Source organism: Lacerta agilis, chromosome 3 (assembly GCF_009819535.1).
Source record: "Lacerta agilis isolate rLacAgi1 chromosome 3, rLacAgi1.pri, whole genome shotgun sequence".
NCBI classification, from domain to species: domain Eukaryota; kingdom Metazoa; phylum Chordata; class Lepidosauria; order Squamata; family Lacertidae; genus Lacerta; species Lacerta agilis.
This window is the reverse complement of record NC_046314.1, coordinates 26,299,757-26,314,244: the sequence shown is the minus strand read 5'-3', so window position 1 is coordinate 26,314,244 and position 14,488 is coordinate 26,299,757.

Sequence of the window (14,488 nt, the reverse complement as noted above, 5' to 3'; positions counted from 1 at the left end):
CCTCAACTTCAGGATCTGTCCTTCCAGTGAGCACTCAGGGCTGATTTCTTTAAGGATTGATAAGTTTGATCTTTTTGCAGTCCATGGGACTCTCAAGAGTCTCCTCCAGCACCATAATTCAAAAGCATCAATTCTTTGGCGATCAGTCTTCTTTATGGTCCAGCTCTCACTTCCCTACATTACTACTGGGAAAACCATAGCTTTAACTATACGGACCTTTGTCGGCAAGGTGATGTCTCTGCTTTTTAAGATGCTGTCTAGGTTTGTCATTGCTTTCCTCCCAAGAAGCAGGCGTCTTCTAATTTCGTGACTGCTGTCACCATCTGCAGTGATCATGGAGCCCAAGAAAGTAAAATCTCTCACTGTCTCCATTTCTTCCCCTTCTATTTTCCAGGAGGTGATGGAACCAGTGGCCATGATCTTAGTTTTTTTTGATGTTGAGCTTCAGACCATATTTTGCACTCTCCTCTTTCACCCTAATTAAAAGGTTCTTTAATTCCTCCTCACTTTCCGCCATCAAGGTTGTGTCATCAGCATATCTGAGGTTGTTGATATTTCTTCCAGCAATCTTAATTCCAGTTTGGGATTCATCCAGTCCAGCCTTTCGCATGATGAATTCTGCATATACAGTGGTGCCCCACTAGACGAATGCCTCGCTAGACGAAAAACTCACTAGACGAAGGCATTCGTCTAGCGGAAGGCTGCCCCGCTAGACGAAAAAGTCTATGGGGCTGCCTCGCAAGACGAAAAATTTTCGTCTTTTTTTGTTTTGTTTTGTTTTGTGGAGCGCGGCTGTCATTGCCGCTCCGCAAGACGAAAAACCCGCTAGACGAAAATTTTCGCAGAACAAATTATTTTTGTCTAGCGGGGCACCACTGTAAGTTAAATAAGCAGGGGGACAATATACAGCCTTGTCGTACTCCTTTCCCAATTTTGAACCAATCAGTTATTCCATATCCAGTTCTAACTGTAGCTTCTTGTCCCACATAGAGATTTCTCAGGAGACGGATGAGGTGATCAGGCACTCCCATTTCTTTAAGGACTTGCCATAGTTTGCTGTGGTCGACACAGTCAAATGCTTTTGCGTAGTCAATGAAGCAGAAGTAGATTTTTTTCTGGAACTCTCTAGCTTTCTCCATAATCCAGTGCATGTTTGCAATTTGGTCTCTGGTTCCTCTGCTCCCAGTCTCCAGTCTAGCAGCCGCATTCTGGAATAATTGTAGTTTCCAAACTGGCAACAAGATCTCTTTGGGCTTTCTGAGCAGCATTTCCCCCTTTTAAAAGATGGCCGAACACCTGGAATCCTCCCAAAGAGCTTACTACAGCCTTTGTTCTATATGTCAGAGATGATGTACCATTTGCTACTCCCTGGCAATATTTTTATGATGCACTGGATTGAACAGACACATTAGTTTGCATGCCTGCAACCACTTACAACACCCACAGAAAGTAGGTGTTAAATGCAAAATTAGGTTTGCCAAAACAAGGACATCCCGAAAAACCAGAAATTCTCCCCGGAAGTCAATTCTGCTTTTGAAATCCCGGTAAGGTCCGGACGTATGTCAGCCCTAGCGAAATGCTGAAATATTGTTCCCTCTCAGGTGACCAGTCAACCAGATTTGGTTGTTTGGTTCTGTTTCCGTGAGAAAGATCCCCTTCTGCTGTCAGGCTGCTGCTGTTGCACCTTGAATCATCCATTGTAACTTTTTAAAGATGGTTGAGTCTTTAAGGAAGCCATAAGCATTTCTGATGTTTTATTAATCCCAGTCTGCTTTCATTACTGTGCCTCAACTGACTGCAGCACTCCTGGGTAGTGGTGGCAGAGGTGGTGGCAATCAGGCTAATATTGATTTACCTACATATAGCATGTAGTAGATCAGTGGTATCAAGTGCGATTCTGTTTTAGCAGTGGCTTTGCAACACAAATCTAAGCTGACAGTTTTATAAGACTCTCTCCGGCTCAATTTTGAAGGAAATAGGTTACAGCTTGTGTTGTCGTCATTTTGTTTTAACGCCGGCATTTGGCAATTCAAAAGTGTTTTAGGAGACCGAAACAGTTCCCAAGGTTTCATCTTTTGACTATACAGTAGGTATTCATTTTTAAAATTTATTTATAACTATTTAAAATGAAGGGTGCTGAGATTTCCAAGAAGCCACGTATGCTTTTACAGCATGCTCATTCTTGGAGGACATCCGTGGCTTATATGGCCCTCCTTTGGGTGTTAATCCAAACACGGGGCAGGGAAGTTTGTTTCCTACTTTCAAGCCTACTTGCTTATCGGTATATATGAAAGAATCTGCTCAAGCCATCAAATCCCTTGCTCACAGGATATCTGCAAAGAATACTTGAATCAAGGTGATGCCTGTCCTCAGACATCACCCAATGTCTAAAAACTTTGGCTCCTTTCCCAGATGCTTGAAAGAAAAGATTGATTAAAGATCTGGGCACTTTTGGCCCCCCCCCGCCAATTCCTGGATTTGTATGATTGCAATGAAGTTGAGTGTGCCTTGTTTTAGAAAACGACTTTCTAGCTTTTTAAGATACATAACTTAGCAATACCTGGCATGGTTAAGCTTACCTAAAACAATAGTTCTGAGAAACCCTTTTCTCTGTGCCCTTAGGCATTGGGTTGACCCTTTGGGAACAAGTGAGATGACAAGATGGGCCTTTGGCCTGATCCAGAAGAGTTATTCTTACACTGCTACATTATTTTCTTTTTGACCCCTCTCCAGCAGAACACAACATACATGCAAAGCTGAGGGAAGAGAGTCTGTCACCCACAGATGCATGAACATATTGTTATGAGTTTGGGGTGGGAGGTGCGGGAGAAGAGATTTAGAGTCTCTGGTCAACATGTTTCGAAAAGCTTTTGTGTCCCGCCCCCCATCCCCCCAGCATACTGGAACAGTGAGTAAAAATACTATAGGCTAGACTCAACATTTGATCTTTGTTGAAAGTTTTGCATGGCTTGATATCAAATCATATTTTCCATACAATTTGCAAAGATTTTTTTTCTGGGGGAGAGAAAAAAAATGTGGTGTGAATTAATGGCCTTTGTTTTCCGGCTTCAAGAAGGCAAAACACAGCTGGGATTGTTTCTTTTGAATGTTCTTTCTCCTTGGGACTCATTTAACGGGTTTAATTATAAAGCAACAATTGACAAAAGACATCAAATACAATAGTCCCCAACATTCTCTCTGTGTAGCCTACTGGTCCTGGGTGGATTTTAATATATATATACCATATATGTATAATGTTGTTTCATGTTCCCTCTTCCCCAAGCTGTAGGACGTTCAGGGCGGCCCTTGCAAGGTATATTTGCAAGTACTAGAGATGCACTGGTATCTTTGAGTAGTCATGATGGAAAGGGTTGTGTGTTGCAGTTGGTGGGAGAAATGGATCATTCTGCCAGTTGGGGTTTATTTCTGTTTCTCATGTTTCCAGTCTTAAACTCAGTTCTCTGGATTTCTGAACCAGTTTGCTTTTATTTAAAAGAAAAGAAAAGGCCACATACAAATTTGTCAGCATTTAGTGGAATCCACCCCCCATGAACTCATTTTTGTGTGTCATTTTGTCCAACAGCCACATTTTTGCAAACAATTCTGTCTCGTGTCATGCATTTTTGTATGTTAGTTTTACCGATGCACACATTTTTATGTACCCTGTCTTCTAATATACACATTTTATATGCATTATTTGGTTGGAAAACTGCACCACAGATTTCAGAGAAGTGTGAATTTCAAAGGGTAGCTGCACTTCAGTTTGCATATTGTTTCAGGAAGTGTTAATTAGAGTTTCATATTCACATGTAAGCTGAAACAAATTTCTCCCCTTTCTTTGTGTGTGTGTGTGTGTGTGTGTGTTTGTACTTGTGCAAAAACAAGGGGTGCCAGCTTCCTAAAACATCACTTCTGTTTCCTGAAATCCAAACTAATTTGCTTATTAAAATATTTTAAACCACCCTTCATCAGTTAGATATGGAAGGCAGTGTACGAAAGAAAAGACCAACAAACGGTCTTGCAACCATAATATATAAACATAAAATGCAAGCAAAACAATGTGGGTTCTTTTTGTTTGTTTTTTGTTTAAAAAAGGCAATAAAAACATAACCAACTGAAATACCTAGAAAAATAGAAACACTTTAACTTTGCACTTGAGTTTCCAGGCCTCTCTGTCTAGGCATCATAACACTGCAGGCCACATCCCTCACTAGTCCTTGCTTTGCAGCTCATGTGCTTTTGCCTGGCTGGAATGTGTTCCTGAACTCTGTTGATGCCTCTTGTTCATATGGATGGAGAATAGTCAATGGTAAACGCTTGCTCCTCCCACTTTTGTTGCTCCTCCCATGTTTGCATCTGGCCCCACCCACCACTGCCAGGTCATCCTTGGAAAGTTGCCAAGAAAGGAAAGTGGTCCTTAGTCTGAAAGAAGCCTGCAAATATATTCCCCCCCCCCTCATCACTGGCAAGGCAGGGGTGTGTGCACATGCCCCCAAATTTTCCTACTCCATGCTATAGTAGGGCTGCCATACACATGGGACATATCTGGGATTCGTCTGCTGAAAATAGTGTCCAGGTGTACAGTCGTACCTTGTTTTGCGACTGGGATCCGTTCTGGAGCCCCAGCCGCTAGCTGAAAAGGACGCAGGGCAAAGCGTCGTGTCTGCGAATGTGCAAAGCGCGATTTAGCGCTTCTGAGTATGCGCGAGCGGCAAACCCGGAAGTAACCCGTTCCAGTACTTCCAGGTTTGCCACAGACATTTGCCGGAATGGATGCTAGACGAGGCAGATGTTCGCAGAGGTATTACTGTAAAGCAGTCTATATTGGAAGTGTTGACTTTTTGGCAAATTTCCCCCCAAAATAGCTCAACAACATTGGCCCAAACAAAACAAAAGAAGCTCAACAACTTTTGTGTCCAGATTTTCACTTCTTGAAATATGGCATCCCTATGCTATAGCCCTAATCCAAACCAGCCCCAAACTGCTGTTAACCATGGATGGGAAACATGCAGGCATGACTGGTGCTTGTATGTTTTCATCTCCATGGCTAATAGACCTTGGGGATAGGATTTGGACCAGGGGTCGCCTTCAGATGTATTCTAAAATTCAGATAGTTGTTTATTTCCTTGACATCTTATGGGAGGGCGTTCCACAGGGAGGGCAGCACTGCCGAGAAGGCCCTCTGCCTGGTTCCCTGTAACCTCACCTCTTGCAATGATGGAACCACCAGAAGGTCCTTGGAGCTGGACCTCAGTGTCTGGATTGGATGATGGGGTTGGAGACGCTCTTTCAGGTATACAGAGCCGAAGCCTTTTACGACTCCCCTTCTCCTTAGGCCTTGTCCCTGATTTAAACTGGCGGACCCATAGCTTCTTTCAGAAGATGGAAAGTATGTTGGGAGATCCAGTTGCGTAATATATTATTTGTAATAAGAGCTGACCCTACAGCTTTAATTTTCTGGAAGCCAGTCTCTGAGCCACCTCAAGCAAGATTTATTTTTTGTACATAGGATGTGCATATGATACCTGAAGAGAAAATATGAGTTGAGCACCAGATGTGTACACACGTGTGCATTTTCTCACCCACACTTAGCCCTTTAAGAATGCGTACAGATAGGGGGCCTAATCTTTCCTTGATCGCTGCCTGTGTGTAGTAAGAAATAAGACAAAAGCCATGAAATTCCCACATGTGCAATGCAGATGTCATACGTGACATGTGTATTCTCCACTCTGATATTGTACCTTAGTACAGAAAATTTAAATGAAGGGGCTTTCAGAATGGGGTAGGCTGTGGGCTTCGTGTCCACACATCCGAATAATTCCCTTACACTATTCCATGATCTAAATGTGTTCTTTTACTACTACTGTACATCTGTTTGGAACTGCTAATATGGTCAACGAACCATTAAGACAAGCTCTGTAAACTTCCTGTAGACAAACCAAAGAGCGAAATAATCAAAGAGCTAGAGTACCTACTCTCTTCTTGTGGTTGTTGATGCTGAGTGAATAAAGAGGAAAAAAAAGAGCAAACAGCAACAGAAGAAATGAAAAGAGAAACTGGGGCTCAGAAAACGGATATACGGTGCAAAACCCAAGTTCGCTGAAGTTTCAGTGCTTTCGAACACAACCTCATAATCATCATGCCACAGTATTCTGCCAGGTTAAATGTGAGGAAATGATAGTGATTTTTATAGTGAGGGTAAACACACTCTCAAATACTCTGTGGTGCAAGGGGTCATTGTGTCTGGCTGTTCACCAGAAGGTGGGTGGTTTGAGCCCACCCAGGGATGGCTGTGGTCAGGATCAGGGCTGTCTCGTCCATAGGGACTGGTGGCGCGGTGCGGCAGGGTGCCGGGCCCCCCAGGGGAGCCCCCGCGAGCACGCCGGCATACCAGGTACCCCCTTCCACAACTCACACCCGCCCCCATGGGCGGGCGGGCGCTTGCGCGCCGGCGGGCAAGCAGGTTGCAAGCCGGCCGCCCTCGCCTCCCAGAGCCCTAGCTGGAGCGCTGGAAGGGCGCGCAAAGCCCTGCGGCGCTCCAGCGCCACGCCCCTCATCCCCCGCTCGTCCACCCCCCCCTCCTGAGGGGCAGCCAGCGCAGGAGGGAGGCGGGTGGAGAGGTGGCACGCCGGAGGCGCTGAGGGATTCCCACGCCACGGCGGCCGATCCCTCTAAGACGGCCCTGGTCAGGATTCCTGCATTGCAGGTGGTTGGACTAGAGTATCAGGGGGCAGCAACCTTTTTCGGGCGTGGGCTGGTCCACCGTCCCTCAGACCATGTGGTGGGCCAGACTATATATATATTTTTTTGGGGGGGGAATGAACGAATTCCTATGCCCCACAAATAACATAGCTGTCAGCTTTTCCTTTTTAAAAAAAGGGAAATTCCCTTATTCCGAATAGCATTCCTCGCAAGAAAAGGGAAAAGTTGACAGCTATGCAAATAACCCAGAGATGCATTTTAAATAAAAGCACACATTCTACTCATGTAAAAACACCAGGCAGGCCCCACAAATAACCCAGAGATGCATTTTAAATAAAAGGACACATTCTACTCATGTAAAAACACGCTTATTCGCAGACCATCTGCGGGCCGGATTGAGAAGGCGATTGGGCCGCATCTGGCCCACAGGCCTTAGGTTGCCTACCCCTGGACCAGATGAACCTTGGGATCCCTTCCAACTCTACAATTCCATGAGGTATTTTTAATGAGATGAATGAGCGTTAGGAAATGGGGAAGGAAGGAGCAGGGAAGAGGGTGGGTGGAGGGATAGAATGACAACAGCGGAATGTTGATATTCTTGCAAATGGTGGAAGGAGAGCAAAGTGACGTCTGAAATTGTGAAGTGGTGTTTTGAGTTTTGAAGTACAGTCAGCTCTCTTCCTTGTCCATGAAGAAGAAAACAAAGATCATCGTGGGTGGGTAGGACAGATGTCCATGTGAATAAGACAGATACTTTCTAAAGATGAGGCAGCTTCTAAATACCAAGTTGTTTTCTACACAATTTCAAGCCCACTTGAATGCTCTGAAGTTCACTTCTGAGTAAAAATCCTCCATGTCACTCAGAGATAGGATGGCTCATGAATCATAGTTCAGCTCCACAATCAGGTACGATTTGTCACCAGTTCGGAACCCTGCAGGTTACGAAATGTTCCGTTTTAGACATTGTCCTATGAACCTTCCAGATTTTATTGCTCTACACTAGATCCTGGGGCTGAGCATAAATTGCCAAGTCTGAAAGGCAGCCTTGCCATCTATTTTCTCACCAGTATCCTTGATCAACAACTAGCTTTTTCAAGGTCATTTAAAGTTCAGGGCAAAGCCATGTGGTCTGCATTGGCTGCCAAAGCCAATATCCTTTTGCTGAGTTCAGTATGATGGTGGTTTCACACTGATGTGCTATATACTGCACCTGGCTCTCAGTGGCAAGGAGGCAGTGTGTGGGTACAAGCACCATGTTAGGAACTGGTGTGTTGCAGAACCCTGCATATTATTGGAGTCAGCTGGCTGAACTTCCCTCTTATCAGGAGAATTTTCCAGTCCGGGGAAGAAGAAAAGTGCTGGATAACAGGAACCCCAAATACTCAAAAACCAGGAGGTCTGTAAGCCATTAACTCCAAATGTTAAAAGATTTAACCAATCAGAAAAAAGGGAAAAGTTAACCAATCAGATATGACTGTGTGACCAGATGAGTTAAGTCCTAGCACTACTTCAAATGATGGCCTCGTGGTTTTTGGTACTTTGAAATCAATTGATAATTTTATTGATTGAAAACATTCTTATAGCACTCTTCATAAAAATAATAATAATTCAAGGGAAGTTTGTAACTCAAAAATGCCAATGTATTAAAACAGCCCATTGAAATTCAAAATGTGGGCCCCCATCTCAAAGATAGACTATACGCAGGCACGTCCAACAGGTAGATCGTGATCTACCGGTAAATCACTGGACGTCTGTGGTAGATCACTGGTAGATTAGTGGCTCCCCCCAAAGAAGCTGAACAACTTTGGCTCTCCTAAAAAAAGCTCAACATTTTGGTCCTTCACCCCCCCATGGGCCTTCCCTCCTCCCTAAAAGAAGCTCAATAAGTTTGACCTGAACACCCAAGAAACGGGCTTCCCTTTTCCCTAAAAAAAGCTCAACAACTTTGACCTGAAGCCTCCAAAAGGGGGTAGATCACTGCCAGTCTTTAACTCTGTGAGTAGATCACAGTCTCTTGGGAGTTGGCCACCCCTGGACTATAGAATATCAACCAAGGCCTAAAACCGCCAATGTTGTGATGATTTGCTACAGGGAAGGCGAAACCTGCCAATGCAGGGAATTTTATTCCCAGTTTTGGAACACAGCAACCATCTTACGACCATAGCAGCACCCGCTGACCTAGGAAGCAAGAGGTTAATCTGCAAAAGAAGACCGTGTTATATTTTGGGGATGGTTGGGAGGGTGAACCTGGAAAGAAAAAATGTGAGCCCAGGCCAAGGAGCATTGGCCCTTTTTCCTGCCCTCGCCCTGCCCGCAGCCCATTGGCTCACTGGGATGGGGGCGGGGCGACGGCCACCCTATAGCCAAGGTGGGTGGCACCCTGGTCCCAGGAAGCCCCGCTCTGGGTCACAAACCCTGCCCGCCTCTTGGAGGGGGTGAGCGGTAATTCCGAAGTTGAGGAGCATCTCTTGATTTGAGGAACCACACGGGTGGGAAGTTTAGGCAAATTATGAGGAACCAGTGTGACGCAAATGATTGAAATCTGGAGCTTTTCACCTGTTAATAATGAGGTGGGCAGGCTGGGTAATTTGAATAAACCAAGTGGAGTGTGAGATGACCAGGATGAGTGGCACCACGTGATATTTCTAAACAGTGGTGGTGGTGGAACTTTTTGAGTTCCTTCTGGACAATCCTCCAAAGACCAATGCCAAGGGGGGGGGAGAGGCAAAATTGGGCACAGCAATGGATCTAAATTTTACCTTTGTACAGAATGCTAGTTTCAGCTGACACTTGCACAGCCCTCTCCTCTTTTCAACCCAGACAAGCAAGAGGCATAAAGCAGAGGTCATTTTTTTAAAATAAAATTTTATTATTTTTCTCCTTTAACAGTATTTTCAACAATACAATAACATACACATTTACTTTCAGCTCTGCCGAGCCTGTGGCTTCCCTCCCTTCCCTTCAGCATGCTTTCCACTTTCAAGTCCTATCTCGCACTTTAGCTCTTTAACCTACTGTCCGCGTTGTAGGATTTCATTCCTGCTAGTGTCCTCAATTTTTTGCAATTATTATTCGAGTATACAATAAATTTATTGCAGTCTCTTTGAAATTTTTGATCGTCCTGGTCTCGAATCCAGCAGGTCAGTTTGGCCAATTCTGCAAAGCCCATCATCTTCGCCTGCCACTCCGCAATCGTTGGTAATTCCTGTAACTTCCACTTTTGGGCCATTAAACTTCTCGCTGCTACTGTGGCGTACATAAATAATCTTTGGTCTATCTTCACAATTTCCTCTCCCATCAAACCTGGCAAAAATGCTTCAGGTTTTTTGGGAAAGGTATATCTGAACATCTTTTTTAATTCATTATAGATCATTTCCCAAAATGTTTTTACTTTGTTACACGTCCACCACATATGGTAAAAGTCTCCGTCTGCTTCTTTAAATTTCCAGCATGTTTTATCTCTCATCCTATACATCCTATACATACATAATCAGAGTTCAAGGACACACTCCAGGAGGCAAAAAACACTCAATATCCGAAGCATGCCAGAGAGTGGCATGACCTGGGGTCAGTTTGACGGGCTTGCAGGGTTGCATTTGGTCCCCAGGGCTGAGGTTTCTTTCTCCTGTGGGGAAAAGGCCTAATAAGCATGCGAAGCATGCACACCTTAAGCTATGCTTCAGCCAGGAGTATGTAAATGAATAACTTTCTAATAGGAGCTGTTTCTTGCTTTGAGCCAGGCAAATTCCTTCAGAAAACCCCAGTCTTGCCAAATTTTTAATTCCTGTTATTCTCAGTGAATCATTTGATTGACACTAGTCTACAAATATTGTTTATATACATATGTTTCATGTAGGCATATATCGTATACTATAAGGAGAGATGGATTTATTGAATGCAAACATAAACCGGGGGTAAATATTTGTTCTAGGGAAAAGGAAGGAGGGGGAAAGGAGGAAAATAAAGAACCCGGATTGTCAGAACACACATAAAAAACATGCTTCAGGGACAGCTTATCCTTTGTAGGAAATATGGCCTTTTACATTACCGTAATGTTCTCTAGCGCGTTTGCAAATCATTTCAGAAAACTGACTTTGCTTTTAGTTTGTTTTGGCTGCTGGTGCTCAAGTTGCATTCCTAACAAATGGCACGAAGTACTTTTCCATTATTTCTATTATGTTTCTCGGCAGAATGCGGTTATCTTGCCCTTGTGTCACACTTCAGCACCAAACTGCATTGATGCTCTTTAAGAAGGGAATACTGAAGGTCTGACATTGAACTAACACTTTGTATATGAGAACCACAGATTGCAAAGTCAGGGATTGCTTTCGGTTTAAAACGGAGAGAGAAGATCGGGCGCTTTTTATGAACAGCTTTACTCCCGAGAAACCTGCAACTTTGCCGTAAATATTCCCAGGTACCTTAACTTGGGATTATAGAGTCAAAGAACTGTAGGGTTGGACGACACCCCAAGGTTCATCTAGTGACTAGTCCATCCCCCTGCAATGCAGAAATCTCAACTAAAGCATCCATGACAGGTGGCCATCCAACCTCTGCTTAAAAAGCAGAGATGCTCCTTCATGTATACAGGGCCAAGGCCATTTAGGACTTTAAAGGTCAGCACCAACACATTGAATTGTGCTTGGAAACATAGCCAATGTAGATCTTCCAGGGCCAGTGTTATATTGTCCTAATGGCTGCTCTCAGTCACCCGTCTAGCTGCCACATTCTGGATTAGTTGTAGTTTCCGCGTCACCTTCAAAGATAGCCCCATGTAGAGCGCATTGCAGTAGTCCAATCAGGAGATAACCAGGGCATGTACCACTCTGACAAGGGGCAGGGATAATTGGAGTTGTAGTCCATCAACAGGGTGGGTGGGTACAGGTTTCTCACCTCTGGTTTGCGGCTACAGCCTCCACATAATAACTTAGTGCTATGCACTGAAGTGTTTTCCTTCCATCACATTCCGTAACTGCAATACAAACTATTATCCACAAAATATGAACGGCTGAGATCTGCCTTGCAGCTTTTCAGAGCGGGGAGACATGTGGTGAGGCATTACTACATAGCAAGTAAAAACATTTTATTCTGTGAGTGGGGAATAATATAACTGCAATTCAGAACGATCACTTTCCAAGGCTGACCTCTAGGTAATACTTTGCCCATGCCGAGGGTTAGTAAAAGGCTGAAATCTATAGCTTGTCTTCCCCTGTCCTTTAACAGTTAGTTAATAGCTATGTGACTGTTTGTTTTTCCAGTTATTTCTAACCTGGCCGTAAACTTGTAACAAGAAGCAAATGGCAACCAAGTAATTTAACATCGCAAAATGCCTGGATTTGCTTTTGGCCATAGTGTTTGCTGTTGATTTAAGATCTGTGCATGTCTTTCAAGCTGAGCCTTTGACATTTATGGTTAAAATATTAAAACAAGAAAGCAATACAAAACACACCATCAACATTAATAAGAACTTAACAAAACAACAGCTTCTAGGCTGTCTAGTTCTGCTGTGGTTTAATACGCTCTCTGGCTGATCGTTGTTAAACTCTTGACATCTCATATCACCGCATCTATGTGAAACCAGAGTTAGGAGCAGGGATTTTATTTTTCCTTAAAAAAAAAAAAAGCTTTAGTGTTTTGGTGCTGATGGGATAATTGCTAACAGGAGCTTTTCACCAAGTATTGCAATTCTCAGTCTCTCTCGCCCTCCCCCTCCCCTGTATTTCCCACAATCCTTTCCTCCATTTATTCATCCCTCCTACTTAAGGCCTCCTTGAAACAGATGTAATGGCTCTTCTTGGGAGAGATGCAGTAGGTCTGGGAGTTCCCTCATGGCTCTTTCCTCTTAATAGCTGATCCTGAGTCAGCACAGTATGCATGGCTGGTTGAAGCAAAGTGCAATCTGAACAACTCCCATTCCTTCAAAGCAGCATAAGAAAAAACTGTAGAGTTTAGCTCAAGAACTTCCAGTCTCTTCAGAGTCATAGTTCATCTGGTCATAGTGCATGCTTGAATGCTGCACCTTAAAGTCTAGGCCAATCTAATGAACCCCCATTAGAAGTAGGTGGGTTATGACCCTAGGGCTATTCTCATGGGAAATTAAGCAAAGAGGCTTATCTTGCAGGGTCTTTGAGAAAAGTGCCTGTATTTTCTGGAAAATGAACCCCTATTTTCTCCCAGTTTGGACATGTTAAGAAGGCCTTGTTAATAGTTGGTAGTTGGTAGCATTGTTATTCCTCAGGAGGCTTCAAATCCCACCCCTGAGTCTCTGGAAGCGAAATATCTGAGTGGGTCATGTTTACATTTTGTCTCTAGCATACAGGTAAATAAATGCATGCTTATCAAGGCACCCAAGACAGCCCACAGCCCTCCACATCACACTGTAGCTGCTGAGGGTTACTCTGAACTTATTTCTGGTGAAAAACATGAGCTAAACTATGGATCTAAGCAAGAACAAAGCAACTACAACCTCCTTTTTGAGAATCTGCATGACCACACTAGACCACGGTTTGGCTTAGTGTTGCATGCAAATTGAGCCACTGTCTAATTCCGTTGATGTTTTCTGCATCAAATGGATAACTTCTTCAACTAAGCCCAGGTGTAAGCTTTTTCATTCTTTCTTCATGTGTCAGCATGTTCACATCCTGTCACGCAGTGGAATGATGGGTGAAGCAATTTTTCAGAATCAGGAATTGAGCTGCTTTTGCAGGGGGCTGAATGTCTTTATTAATGCAGGTGTCACCAACTCAGAATTATTTGGCATTGAATGAATAATCCCTTTTGAGTATATGGGTGATGCCAGCCTGACTCTCACCCATTAGGCTTCTTCAGTTGCCTAGATTTTAACTTGACCATGCTTGAGAAGGCTCAAAGCATTTCTATGTTGCAAGACTAAGGCAGCTATAATTAAATATTCTTTTCACTTCATTCATTCCCTTTTTCCTGGGCTGCGGGTTACTTCCTATGTGGATGTGACTCGTGCCATGGTGCCCCACAATGTAGACATCACTTGCAGAAGAAAAAACAACCACCTGCCAGATGGGTTGTATCACTTGCACAGAGAGCATTCGTCCTTCTGAAGTGACATAGGGCTTAGATTGCTCAAAGACCAGAAGCACTCTTGCATAATGCTGATGCAATTAAAAGTGGGGAAAAGCCACATGGTAAATGGCATTTAACCAGTGGCGGAGGAAGGGTGTTACAGGGGCTGCGGACCGCCCCGGGTGTCATCACTGAGGGGTGTGTGTGTGACAAAATGAGTTAAAAAAATAAAAAATAGGGCTCATGAAACTTTTTAGGAGTGACGTGGTGGCTTAGTGTGGTGTAGTGGTTAAGAGCAGTGGACTTGTAATCTGTTGAACTGGGTTTGATTCCCTGCTCCTCCACATGCAGCTGCTGGGTGACCTTGGGCTAGTCACACTTCTTTGAAGTCTCTCAGCCTCACTCACCTCACAGAGTGTTTGTTGTGGGGGAGGAAGGGAAAGGAGAATGTTAGCCGCTTTGAGACTCCTTCGGGTAGTGATAAAGCAGGATATCAAATCCAAACTCTTCCTCCTCCTCCCCCTCCTCCTCCTCCTCCTCCTCCACCTCCTCCTCCTCCTCCTCTTCTTCTTCTTCTTCTTCTTCTTCTTCTTCTTTGCCTGCAGGTTCCGCGCTGCCTGAAACAGGGGAGGCGGTGGAGAGGCTCGCTCCACCTGCCATAGGCGGATCACCCCACCCCCATGGGCAGCTCGCCCCACCCCCAGCTGCAGGACACACCCCTGTACCTGGCACCCGAGTGGCTAGCTGT